The sequence below is a fragment of the Apium graveolens genome, chromosome 6, assembly GCF_009905375.1.
Source record: "Apium graveolens cultivar Ventura chromosome 6, ASM990537v1, whole genome shotgun sequence".
In the NCBI taxonomy this organism is placed as follows: Eukaryota; Viridiplantae; Streptophyta; class Magnoliopsida; order Apiales; family Apiaceae; genus Apium; species Apium graveolens.
This window is the reverse complement of record NC_133652.1, coordinates 209041096-209055930: the sequence shown is the minus strand read 5'-3', so window position 1 is coordinate 209055930 and position 14835 is coordinate 209041096. Positions and strand designations below refer to the sequence as shown.

The 14835-nt window shown below is 36.7% G+C and overlaps 1 pseudogene; it reads right to left on the bottom strand.

The window, feature by feature from the left end:
- Positions 1 to 6819: 6819 nt before the first annotated feature.
- LOC141665709 (transcription factor bHLH145-like) lies at positions 6820 to 7576 on the bottom strand (annotated as a pseudogene).
- Positions 7577 to 14835: the final 7259 nt, after the last annotated feature.

Genomic DNA, 14835 nt, shown 5'->3' with positions numbered 1-14835 from the left:
AATTGATTTAAATGTACGTGAAAGAATGCGAGATAATGTAGGATGTAAAGGAATCAAGTGATAACCTAGGAAAGTTAAGTATTTATAAATTTATCCAACAAGTAATAAATTAGGAAGCTAGTTACAAAATAAATAAAAAACAAATTTCAGTATACATGAATTCAAGGAGCTTATCATGCAAGCTTTGACAAATGAGACACCTATCTAAGCCTAGCCTTTTAAAATAGGATGCATCTTGTCTTACACACTTTTTATATTCACAAGAAGCCTATTTACACCATATTTCCAAGAAGCAAGCCAAGCAATTCTCTCTCTCTCTCTCTCTCCAAAAACACAATGCTGATTTTAAAGAACACCATGGAAAGAAAAATTCATATCTCCTGTTCTACTCATTAAACAATCACCAAATTTTAACCAAATCTTCCTCATATCATGTACAAGGTACGTTCAAAATTTCATGGCCATTGGATTAGTATAGCATAGTCAAATCCTTGCTCAAAATTGGTGGTGAATAGTAACTCCGAAAATCTTTTTTTGTTTTCTTGATTTTCATGGAATGATTTAGGATCCTTAAGCACAACCAATCCCTCCCAAGGTTCAACCATAAAGAAGAGAACCTCCCAAGCTATCAAGAAAGATACAAACCTGCATCTAAACTTTGTTTAAGTTTTAAGTTTCAAGAAAAGTAAGGATCTTGGATATAAGTATGGTTTTGATGATTGATTTGATATTATCTTGATGTTTAGTTAATTAGTTTTAAGCTTGACAATTGTTGCCTCAAGAATATGATGTTCTTGAGAGAAGTTAGTGTTGAGATGATGATTTGATGGTTTTTGATGGTGGTATAATGATTTAAGATGTAAACGAAACTCGGATCGTAATCGTAACCTCGTTAAAATGAACAAAACTCAACTTAAGTTTCTGCAGAGGTTTCCGAATATATAAACTGTAGTTTCTTGAAAATTGAGACTTTGTTATGATATAAAATTTTATAAGGATCGTTTAGGCGCTTGAATCGCTTGATTTCAATTTACGGATCAAAAGTTATGACCGTTTTGGTAAAAGTGATTTATGTGACAAAAACTGTTAAAAATTATGAACTTTGTAAATATAAATTATCAACTTAAAAATATTTAAAAATCATGAAATTTTTACAGAAAGTAAGAAATAGAGTTCATTAACTTCCATAAAAATTGGAAGTAAAAATGTTGATTTTTCAATTTTATAAAAATATCATAGCCAAGGTCGCGCGGAGTAAGAACGTCAAAAACAACCCCTGTTAGGAAACTGCCACTGCGGGATTTTCACCCCTGTTAGCAGAAAACAATTTTCAAATAATGTGTTCTAAATTGCGTCTAGATCGCGCACGCAAAAACGGTGTATCAATTGAGTTAACGGTTTGAGAGATATCAATGTTTTAGTGAAAGCGGTTTGAATAGTAAAACTCCGTAGTTGACTGAACTTTTGAAATGCTTTTCACCTAATTAAATTCATTTTATCAAAATAAAACTTTTTTGATAAATATTACAAGCACTCAAGAAGCTCCTCGAGGTGGTTTCGTATTAAAATATTAATTTATGATTTATTAAAAATATTAGAGTGTGAGTTGCGTAATAGTAACATTCGGTAAAGTCAACTCTAGAAGACCACTTTGACCGTCCGTTTCGACCAAGGATTGATACTTATTTCGAGTCGGTCGAATATTGAAAATTTTGAATTATTGTACTTATTATAAATATAAGTCGGTGATGTGATTAGGAATACTAATTAATATTATGATATTTGTTGATTAGAAAACCCGGAACGAGAGGAAGTCAGAAAACGTAACTTGGACTCCAGGCAAGTTTTCAAACCCTACCTTTTAAAACTGTTGTGTTGTGTTTGTTTTCAAATAAATGCTATATATACATGATGTTTTACGAATTGTGATTATTAAGATCATATGATATGTTAATAATTTTGGTATCGAATGTTACCGAATTTCAATCAATAACGCCAGAGAGTAGCATTGTATATATGAGGTGTATATTTTACACCGAGGATCGGTCATTATAATTTGATGAAAATCCAAAAGTATTCCGGAGGTGTTTTATTTAGGAATATTAACGCTATAGTAGAGCGTGATGTATAAGTTGTAAGACCGAGGGTTGGTCAGTTTTTATAAACTATAAACCCAAGAATCATCCCGAAGATATTTTGGACGATCAAAAGTCTGCACTTATTTGATTCCAAGGGACTCGATGTCCACTTGCGAAATATTAAAATACCTCAAATTTAGTTAAAATGATTTCTAAAGATTGTATTCCCTCAACTATATTTTATTGTACGAATAATGAATATTATTTTAATTATTCAATTATTATAGAAGAAGTATTCTCCAACGATTATTTATTTCAAACTCGATTAATTATATTGATAAAGGTTACCTTAATTATTTAAACGTAAAATAGTTGGGGAATATTATTTCAAATATTCTTTTAAAACATAATCATTCGAGGTCTAATTACTTAATAATTATTATTTATTTATTATTTATTTATTAAATGATTAAATATGATTTAAAAATCATAAAACCTAGTTTAGAATATTTTTTGAATTTCAGAAAATCATTTGGACACTTTCAGAGCATCGATGAATATATCTCGACTTATTTTAAATACTTAAACATAGTTTCAAAGGAAACTCCCCCTTATTTATTTATTTGTTGACAACGGTCAACTCACATCCTCAGTACTTCCTCCGAAAACTTTCAGAAGTACACATATATACATATATGAGATGAGCTGCGTCTATTAACAAGCAAAATGTTTGGGAAACTTCGATATAGTTCGATGATTCCAAGTATTTGATAGGATTCTTTAATGGACAAAGGAGGGGTAGAGATCCAGTACTTCTTGGACTGGAGAGACTGCCATATTAATTTTCCGTATGCGAAGGTACCATGTGTACTGAGGGACATACGAAGTATGCAAAACATATCCGGGATGAATGGGGAAGCATATAAAGCCCGAATACGGTTAGGGTGACAACCGGGGGTATGGAAGTCATCCATCTACATGTAGAAAAGTATACCGTTATATGACTGATCATCGTATCTCGGGGGCTCTGATGAATGTCCTATATTTCGAAATGAATTGTGATGCAATACCGTAACCCAAGCCTAGGTGCTGGGTTTACCATTAAGGTATTTGTGGGATAATAAAAGAATTGTTTTTGAAAGAAGGTGTGAATGACCGAGAAAAATTATTTTAAGTAAACATATTTATCGTATATGGAATTAAACTTGAATTTCTCATATAGTCTTTCCATACTGTCGATTATTATGGCTCAGTATTATTGCTCACTCTTGCTTTCTTTTAAATGTCACAACACAATAGATAACCAGTATGCCGGTGTGGGACTTAGACGCTTGCAGTTATGTGGATAATCCCTGACAGCTTTGTCTCAGGTGGACCAGAGTATCAGATAGGTATAAGATATCAGTCGTAATTATTGTAACTTCATGTAGAGGTTATGAATAATTGTTTGAGATCCTGTAAAGTACATTTGAGTTATAATAACATATGATGCTTGTTGTATGTCATTTCTAAGGCTATAACTTGTAAGTGTGTGTGATTGGGGGTCTGTGATATGGAATTATTGGATTATTGAGTTAAAACTGGTTATACATGATCGAAGGATTGCGTGACGACCCAGATCCCTGACCCCGGATTTGGGGTCGTTATAGAAATGGTATTAGAGCAATAAGTTATAGTACACAGAGAGGAGAGTGTTAGGAGTTTGTCTAGATGCGAGATTGCGTAAGAGCTCATATAGAGTTCATCATTGGACTACTGGATGTAGCCCCAATGTGTAGGTTAGAATAAGTGTATATTTAAGGAATTAAAGCATGACTAATAGGACCATTGGAGATTATCAGAATGATGAGAAGAAAAATTAGAATCATATATGATTTGGCAAGTATGTGGTTTTAGAACTCAGAGCTAAGTCTCCAGGGCGTTTGGGGTAAAGACGATATTACCAACACCATATGTTCATTTTGATAACATGAGCCTTATTACTCGTAGTTCGGTTGCCCATGAGGGGGCATCACATGTGAGAACCGTGAAGTCTAATTATTAATATATAGTTGAGGTTATTGACCCAAACTAGTTGAAGGTGTCATTTTACCAAGGAGGATGTGAATATCGTATTAATCATGAATTTACCAGAGATAGTGTCCAATATACCCTTAAGGATATTTTTTATTAAGTAAGATTTGAATGTAATATAAGAATGTTATCGTAAGATGACTACACTACATGATATTATTAGTGTGCTTAACATGTAAGGTTATGATGGTTTAGCTCAGAGACCAAGAGCATCGAGAATTGATGGCATGTCTACAATTGAATGACGTAAGAGTACAACGAGCGATAGTTCGATCTTAGAACCTTCTAAAAGGATAGACCAATGAGTCTAGGGCGGAATTCTTTGGTAGAAATGATGTCAGATACTACGTATATATACTCATAGACCTCTAATATATACGGTAATGTATGTTCACTTACACACACATGCCCCCGAACTTATGGACTGCGTTGAGATCCCTAAGAGATCTCTTTGATCTATTCCCAGGGGGAACTGACCATGTGTAATTAGTAACGGATGTGTGTAGCAGGCCCCTATCGGCCTAACAGATGCTTTTGGAGTAATTCTGAGTAAGGTCTTTGACGTAAAATGTGACAGCCTCAGCCCCGGGGTTAGGAGTTGACGTCACCGAACGCGACAAACAGAAATATAAACAACAAGGTTATTATTATTATTATATACTAACACGACCTCAAACCAAGATTCGATCCAGGTTCAAGTATAATTCAAGTTATTCACTATTACAAACCATTTATTTAAAAAGTTTGACACACTAACTTATTCAGCAACTCATCAGACCCCACACGGTCTGATAGTAACTACCTCCGAGGAGTCGGGTCCTGAAGGCGCTGAGACATGCACTACGCCATAGATGACCTATTTGCATATTTTTTCCTGGTGTTGCCTTAGAAAACGTTGCAATAGGTATGAAATTATGGCCCTATCACAACACCAGATTTTGGTGTTGCGATAGGTATAATAACATGTTGCAATAGATCAATAAATCTTTGGTGTTAACATAAATGTCTTCTCTATTGCAACACATAGACTGTGTTGCCATAAGTGGTTGAATTTTTTTTTAATTTGAATTTAAAATTAAATTTATCTTGAAAAGTAGTATATTTGAATAAAATAATTTGTAGAGTTTCTTGAAAAGTGAAAACCCAAAATATAAATAAATTATTCTTATATTTATAAAAATTGAAATATTTTATTATAATTTAAAATTAAATGAAGTATTTTATAATTAATTTAATAAAATAAAAAAATTAATTGATATCACTAAAATATTTTATAAAAATTAACACCCTGTAATACTATTATTTTTTCATAAATTAATTAATTTAATAAATTAGTGATAATATTCATAATATCTATGATTTAACAACATTATAAAATTTATATAATTAAAAAATGAATTGATATGAGCTGGGATGCTGAAAATTTGGATTGGGCCGCTAAATTTTAGAGAGATAGATAGAGGCGGGAAGTGAAATATTTAGACAAAAGGGGGGGAATAATTTGAGCGATTCACTTTCTCGCCATCTCCTTCCTTCCTCTCAGTTTTCTCTCTATTCGCTCTTTCTCTCGACACTATCTCTATCGGTCAAGCTCAATTTGGGATTTTGAGCACTGACACATCTAATAGAAAATTCGGGTTCGAATCAATTGGGTTTCACCTAGGTTTAGATTCAATTCAATTAGGGTTTGGAATGTGTACGGAAAGAGGAGGAGATGGAGAGTGAAGGCGGCTGCGAGGAGTGATGTGAATGGGAATTAGCACTACTACATAACCCACATGCCTTACCTTTTCTTTTCCCTCTTTGGCTTGCATAGTTTTCCATGCTTCCTCAGAGCCAATTTCATCTATCTCTCTCTCTCTCTCTCTGGAATGGTTCAGCTTCTCAAGCAAATCTTCTCCTTCAAAAATAGCTTAAAGGTAAAACTGAAACCTACATAAATATCTTATATGTATTCCTGACCTACAGATGGATGATTTTTTGCTGCTTTATTTTGTCTTTTTTGTTCAGATCTATGTAAAAGACCACTGAATGGAGCATTACTATTATTGGACCTCCCGATACTCTCTAGTTAGTTCCTTTCTTTTTTAATCTCAAACTCTTTAATTTTCCATTATAATATCTTTAATTTATGCATTTAAATATTTGTTACTACTAGTTTGTTTATTAAGAGAAGTTTTAAGATTGTTGATTTCTTTTGTTATTGATAGAAACCATTATATTTGAGCTAGTAGTATCTAACAGGGAAAGACAATTAAATTTTACTTGGTTTATATATTATTTGGTGAAGTTTGTGAAGATATGTTGTAGACTAGCATATTTATGTAAGTTATATTAGATGAAGCTGTTGGATTTATACAAAGCGACAAAGTCTATTAACTATACGAAAGGAAAGAAGATTGATAAATTTGTTGATTAAAAAAATGATTAACGTTTAGGTTTAGTAGCGGTCTCTGGGAGCTTGAATATTATTGTTATTTCATTTGTTGAAAACAGACAAGTCCAGATTGGAGTTGAACGGGAAATCCCTATGCTACCGAAGCCTGGTTCAAGCTCTGTTGAGTTGCATCCCAAATCCCTGGCCATCCCTGGCCATATACTAGTGTCATGACTAGACTTATTTTGATCATGGTATGGAGGAAACTCATGCGCAATCTAAACACATACTCTAGCCTTTTCGGACTTGCCTGGTCTTTGGTCTCATACAATTAGATTCTGCATCGTCTTCACAATTGATGCATTTATAACTTTTTAAGGAACTTGCTGTGTCCATAAATGATGGAACATTATATTCCTCATCTGAAACTCTCTGCATTTTGGCAGGCATAGCGGAACTAGCAACTTTTTCTCCGCTCTCATTAAACCATACTCGTTTATTAGCGAGAGGAGTAGTATTGGGTCAATGGCCAGTGCTTGCTTCTTCCTCATCCTCGGAGTAATCATCTTCATCATCAGAGAAAAGTGGTGCATCGAGTTCTTCAGTGTCTTCATGCATCTCACTTCTAACATCAGTTTCATATTCTTGATCAACAAATCTATTAGGTGAAAACTGCATAGAAGGATTACTTGCATCTCTTTTTACTTTCTAGCTCATTCTTGTACAGAGTAAATGCATTAGGAGGTTTCGGGCACAAAGATGACATGTTATTGACAGGACCATTGATATCAGAACTGAATATCAATATGGTATGATCTCCACACTAATCAAAAACAAGAAACCTTTTTGGAGCACTCTGAGTATCAAGAGACATTTTTGGAGGACTCCTATAATCAAAAGGCACAGAGTCCACACAATTTTTATATGGAGAAGCAGAGTTTAGCACCGGGGCAAAAGCCTGACGAAAATGAGGCATGCAGTAAAACCAATCACGAGGCTCATTTGGTTGACTGGCCTTGGCCTGTGGCATTCCAAAAAACCCATGCATAGGCGGAACACAAGGAATTTACAGGCATCCCTTCCGCAAGGAATTGTCCGGTTCGTCTTTGCCAAGGAGTACAGTGTTCATCCTGATATACTTAGCACTGGGTAAGATGTCGAAACTTGATGATAAATCCAAACTTTTTAATCATGAGGAGATTATAATAACTCCCATAATTGCATGCAAATAATTAAAAAAGGAGGGGGACAACAAAATCCTTGGAGTACCAGGGAATTCTCTAGCTTGGGCCCTTTATTTTATTTTATTGCGCAGTTGGTAAATTTGTTTAACACTGCCCCAGTCAGTATGATTTGAATATTTTTATATATATGTTGGTTACTTGGTGTAGTTGTGCAGACTGTATATAGTTTTATTCTGTTTTAATCATGTAGTAATTATTTAAATAGTTCAGTAAATATATGTTGTTGTATATGTTCATTTTTGCAGTATGTTGCTTACTGAATTCTTTGTCACTGGTCAAGGCATCAAGGTGTGTATCTATCTGTGTATGTGAGTATCTGCATGCATGCATGTCATGCTCAGCTTTTTCACAAATGAACATAAAGTATTTGATTAATCATGGTCAGCTTTATGTATTACCTTAGGTTTATATGCTCAAACCTAGGTATTTATTTAGGTTTCTGTGAATATTTGGGGCAGAGAAAGAGAAGTGTATAATTTATATTACTACTATTCACTTTAAATAAAGTCTTATATTCCAAAATGACCATCTTTTCCATAAAGACTTATGCATTACCTTAGGTTTATATGTTCTCGATGTTGTTCGCAAAGAAGCCGAGAATTGTGACTGCTTGCAAGGTTTCCTTCTACCTCCCCTTATGTCCATACATATATCCTGCATTTATGGATCATTCTTATTTCTGTTTTGTCTGCTACTGTGCTAGGATCCATGATCATGATTTGAAGTTTTACTATCATTTCTTAAATACCATGTTTGCCATGATACGTAGTTGTTAAATTTTCGCATAATGTAGCGATGTTGTACGGTAAGTATATATCGTGAAATGTTTATTTCGCTTTAAGCATGACGTATTATATAAGACCGAGAATCGGTCAGGATTTAAGATAAAACCCGGGAATCATTCCGGAGATATTATAGGATGGGTATAAGTCCATAGTAGTACGTTTTAAAGGGACTCATCGTCCATTTACGAAACATTAAAACACCTTGAACTTTTATTAAAACGATTTTCCAACGATCATATTCACTCAACTATATTTTATTATTCGGATAATAAATATTATATACGTATTTCTTTATTATGGGAGTACTATACTCCAACGTTTATTTATTCAAAACCGGTTATTCCTTATAGATTATTAATTATGTAAACACAAACTAGTTGAGGAATATTATTCTAAATAAATCTTTTAAAGAGTAAACTCATTCGAGGTATGATTAATATCAATTATCGTTTAATCATTTATAGACTATTATTTAATTAAATTATTATTTATTAAAGGGTTTATTATTGATTTAAAAATCATAGATCCTGATATAAAATATTTTTTCTGATTTAGGAGTATCATTCGAATAATTTCATATCGTCGGTGAATATTATCCCGACTTATTAAAATTTTGACTATAGTTTCAAGGAGAAACTTTTCCCCCTTATTGATTTTCTGCTGACAACGGTCAACTCACATCCTTAGTACTTCCTCCGAAACCTTCGGAAGTGCATATATACATATATATACCCTATCAACAAGCAAAACGCTTGGAGGAACTTCGATATGGTTCGAGTTCTCGAGACATGATAGGATTTCCTAAAAGAAAAAGGAGGGGTAGATCCAAGTACTTCGTGTATTGGATAGACTACTGGTACCGTAGGAGACGGTATAATATGTACCTATGGACCTGCGAAGTGTGTGTATACCCGAAATGAGGACACATAGCCCGTATGCAGCAAGGGTGATACCCGAGAGATGACGGTTTCGTCCTTCTACTAGTAGAAAAGGTTACTATTTCCGTAGTACGACTGATCATCATATGCGGTGGCTACAGTGAATGTCCTAATTCTTCCAATTGGAATTGAGATGCAATACCGTAACCCAAGCCTAGGTGCTAGGATTACTATTAAGGTATTCACAGGTTATTAAAACCCCCTTAAAGAATTGTTTTCGTAAGAAGGTGTGTAACACCAAGGAAAACTATTTTCGAATAAAACATATATATAATATATGATGTTATCATACAGTCATTTCCATACTATACATTATTATGCTGGGCATTATAGCTCACACTTATTTTCTTAAATTAACACAACACAACAGTGAATCAAGATGCTTGCCATGAGAACCACAGCCAGGAAACGGGTAGGAAATGGCCAGCTGTTTCATAGATTGTTTGGTGCTGTACCACAGGTAGTCAGAATAAGCTGGATAAGTTTTCAGTTGTTTATAGTTCGGCTTATTTATTATTATGATTTATGTAAGATAAGAAACAAGAAAAATATATTTGGCCGGCGGACTAACCTTACCTAAAGGTTACTCCCCGGTAAGACTAATTATATTTGGGTTGTAATAAAATTTCTCTAGTGATGATGGTTCGTTTCCAAGACAATAACCTGTAAGTGTGTGTGTGGGGTCGTGAAGCGTGAGTATTTACATATTGTAGTGTGAGTTGTGTGAGTTTAGAAGACGTGGCTTCTGAGACTCCTGACACCGGGTTTTGGGGCGCCACAGAAATGGTATCAGAGCCTTAGGTTATCAAATCTTGGAAACGATAGGATATAACATACGTAGAAATAAGAATAAAAAATTAATCAATTAGAGCTCAAGTCGAGTTCGTCGTCGAGCTACACGGGTAGTCTTGACTATTTTTACCCTCAAGGGAATTCCAACTCTAAGTTAGTAACACCTTGCCTATTGTGTCAGGTACCAGTGGAGCCTAGGAGGGAGGTTGATCCTGTTGATGATGTCATGATTCCTGAGCGTGACCCTATTCCCGAGCCAGAGAGCCCACCCATTGATGATTTAGACGATGACCCTACTGAGGATGTCCTAGAGGAGGAGACTGAGCTTCATGTCCCTATAGCTAATGGCGTAGTATGGAGAGATGTAGAGATGTACCCTCACCAGGCTATTCGTTTTCCTACACCACCCCCAGGGATCCAGAGCCCTATGTCATATACTGATGATAATGATGAGGAGGCGATACGCGCACGGTTCCATAAGGTCCATAACATATCCTCTAGTGACCCAGATTCACCTCTACCACCACCGGTGACCATGCATGTAGCCGTACATGACTGGATAGTGGGCCATCTTAACGCTGAGATCACTGCGGCATCTGCTCGCTTTACGGAGTTACGCCAGGCACTGACAGCTGAGAGAGCCACCCGACTAGGATATCCAGGAGATTTCAGAGCTGCTTCCCCAGCCATAGCCCGTAGGGAGATCGATGGGATCGAGCTCCGTACCAGAGTTGATATGAGGATGACATCAGTGGGAGGATACATCCCGGTAGTTGATGCAGAGCTGATGATTGTAGGAGCGATGAGTAGGGTGCGTGACCTCACTAGCAGTGATAGTGACTGAGAGACTAGTGACTAGATGTAGACCTTGAAGGAGGCTGGGTGACTTGTCACCAATTTTGATAGGATAGCTAGTAGTAGATAGCGTTCGTAGCCCTTTATGGTACACAACTTATGTATTTTCATTTCAGTATTCAGAACTAGTAGTGATAGATTGTAGTCAGGCATGTATGAACTCGGCTAGTTGTTTCATCCCCAAGATATAAATGAGAGATCTTATTAATCTAAGCAGTTATTAAGAAATGATGTCTATATTATTGCACTTTATAAAACCTGTTAGATAATAAATGACATGCGTACATATGAATAAAATAACCCAAATGTTATAATTACGATTATGTTGACCATTTTTTTTCATTATCAGAACAATGCCACCCCGTAGAAGAGGAACCAGGGCACAGCCCGCAGAGTCTGTTAACCAACAATGAGGTGACCCAGTAGTAAATGAGGAAAGTGAAGAAGACCTAGACTATAATGAATATGATGAGGAAGCATATGTAGAAGAAGAGGCTGAGGATACCCATCAGGGAGGGAACCCCATGAATGAATTTATGGAACTGCTAAGAGCAAATCTGAACCAACAGCCTATTCTACCACAACCCCATGTTGCCCAACAGACTGCAACTACTGCCTTTAGAGCCTTCAAATCTTTCAAACCCCTAGAGTTTCTAGGATCTGCCGACCCTGTTGAAGCACGGGCCTGGCTCAAAGAAATAGATAAATCCTTCGAGATACTAGGTGTTGAGGAACGACATAAGACCATTTTTGCTTCTTATATGCTGAAAGGAGAAGCTAACTACTGGTGGGAGTCCAAACGAAACCTAGAAACTGAAGCTGTGATTCCATGGGATAGATTTACCCGACTGTTCTTAGACAAGTACTTCCCTGGGTTTATGGAGACCTAGATGGAGATTAGGTTCCTGGAATTGAAACAGGATAAGATGACTGTGGAAGAATATGAGGCCAAATTCACTGAGTTATCGAGATTTGTGCCTGAATTTGTGAATACCGAAGAAAAGAAAGCACGAAGGTTTCAACTTGGTCTGAAACAGTGGATACAAAACCGAGTAGCAGTGTTAGAGCTAACAGACTATGCCACCTTAGTACAGAAAGCCTCGATTGTTGAAGCTGGAAGTGAGCAGATTGTGAAAGAAAAGGAAAATAGAAAGAGGAAGATAAGAAGTCAAGGGATAGGAACCGGGAACAGGAGCCTTCCGAGTAGGTTCGTCAGGGGAGCGGTGTCCCAACCTGTACGAGGCCCCGGATTCAAAAAGGCCCCGAGTGAGAGCGTTGGCCAAAACGGCGGACAATCTAGGGCAACATTTTATAGCCAACCACGTGCCACAATCCCAAAGTGTCAAACGTATAAGAAGAGACACCTTGGAGTGTGTACCCAGACAAGAGCCCCTCTGAGATGTTACCGGTGTGACCAAATCGGACACCTTACAACAGCTGCACCCGGTCTATCGTAACGTGTTTCCAATGTGGAAAGGTAGGACACATGAAGAAGGATTGCCCAACGTTAAAGCCCCCAACCTCAGGGATGAGCAAAGCTGCATCAAACCGACCCCCAGCTGCTAGGACCTTCAATATGACTGTTCAGGATGCTGTCCGAAACACTAACGTGATAGCAGGTACCCTTTTGTTAAATTCCAAACATGCAAATGTCCTATTTGATTCTGGAGCAACCATGTCTTTTATATCTCAAGATTTTGCTAAAAAGTTAAAACTTAATGCCATACCCTTACGTGAGGTATTACGAGTGGAAATAGCAAATATAGAAATAATCCCTGTAAATCAAGTACATCCTAAGTGCAAGCTGAAATTAGAAGGGAAGATCTTCGAGGTCGACCTAATCCCATTCGCGTTAGGAGAATTTGATGTAATCTTAGGAATGGATTGGTTATCCAGTAACGGAGCGCAAATAGATTGTGAACGGAAGAAAGTAAAGATAAGAGTGCAGAATGAAAAATAAGTAGTGTTTAAAGGTCAACGACAAAACCAAAATTTTCTGACCATGCTTCAGGCAAAAAGATTTTTAAAGAGATGTAGCGAGGCCTATTTGGCTTATGTGATAGATACCAAAAAGGAAGTCCCCAATATACAGGACATACCCATAGTAAACGAATTCAAGGATGTATTTCCAGAAAACTTACCAGGATTACCACCTGATCGAGAAATAGAGTTCGCTATAGAGTTAGTACCAGGAACGGCACCAGTATCCAAGGCCCCATATAGGCTGGCCCCAGTTGAGATGAAAGAACTAGCTTCTCAACTGCAAGAATTATTAGATAATGGAATGATAAGGCCCAGTGTGTCACCATCGGGAGCGCCAGTACTGTTCGTAAAGAAAAAGGACGGCAGCATGAGATTATGCATAGACTATCGAGCGCTGAATAAGCTGACTATTAAGAATAGGTACCCTCTCCCCAGAATTGATGACCTATTCGACCAACTCAAAGGAGCTGTACATTTTTTCCAAAATAGATTTAAGAACAGGATATCACCAGTTGAAAATCAAACCGGAAGATATACCGAAGTCTGCTTTTCGCACTAGGTATGAACACTATGAGTTCTTAGTTATGTCGTTTGGGTTAACCAATGCACCCGCAACCTTTATGGATTTGATGAACAGAGTACTCAAAAAGTACCTGGATATATGTGTGATAGTTTTTATAGATGATATTCTGATCTACTCAAAGACAGAGCAAGAACACGCAGAATATTTGAGGATAGTCTTTGAAATCTTGAGGAATGAGAAATTGTATGCCAAGTTCTCGAAGTGTGAATTTTGGTTGAGAGAAGTTCATTTTTTAGGACTTGTGGTGAGTAGCAAAGGAGTTTTAGTTGACCCTTCCAAGATAGAGGCGGTATCCAATTGGGAAAGACCAACTACCCCAATAGAGGTTAGGAGTTTTGTGCATTTAGCAGGATATTACCGAAGATTCGTGCAAGACTTTGCTAAGATAGCCGGTCCACTGACTAGACTTACCCGGAAGACAGAAAAGTTTGTATGGACAGAGAAATGTGAGGAAAGTTTTCAAGAACTAAAAAGGAAATCGGTGTCAGCACTAGTGCTCGCTCTTCCCGATGGAAAGGGAGAGTTTGTGATATACAGCGACGCATCGCTTAAAGGAATAGGATGTGTACTAATGCAGCACAGCAAAGTTATAGCGTATGCCTCTCGACAAATGAAGGAAAATGAGATCATATACCCTACGCATGATCTGGAATTAACAGCCATAGTGTTTGCCCTAAAAATTTGGAGACACTACCTATACGGTGAGAAATGCGAGATCTACACTGACCATAAAAGCCTCAAATATATTTTTACTCAGAAGGAACTGAACATGAGACAGAGGAGATAGTTAAAGTTGATAAAAGACTACGACTGTGAAATTTTGTATCACCCGGGTAAAGCCAATGTGGTGGCTGACGCCCTTAGTAGGAAGGAAAGACTCAAGATGATAATGACATCGGAGGAGTTGATTAAGGAATTTGAGAAGATGGAAATTGACGTGAGAGTGACCGGTAAGGGAATAGAAGGATTATTTGAGATTAAGCTAGTACCAGAACTGACTGAAAAGATACGAGTATGTCAGGAAAAGAAGATGAGTGAGGAAAAAGGGACATTGACCGGTGAAGAAGTGAGATGCGAGAAGGATGAGAAAGGGATCATGAGGTATGCGTCCCGGATTTGGATTCCGA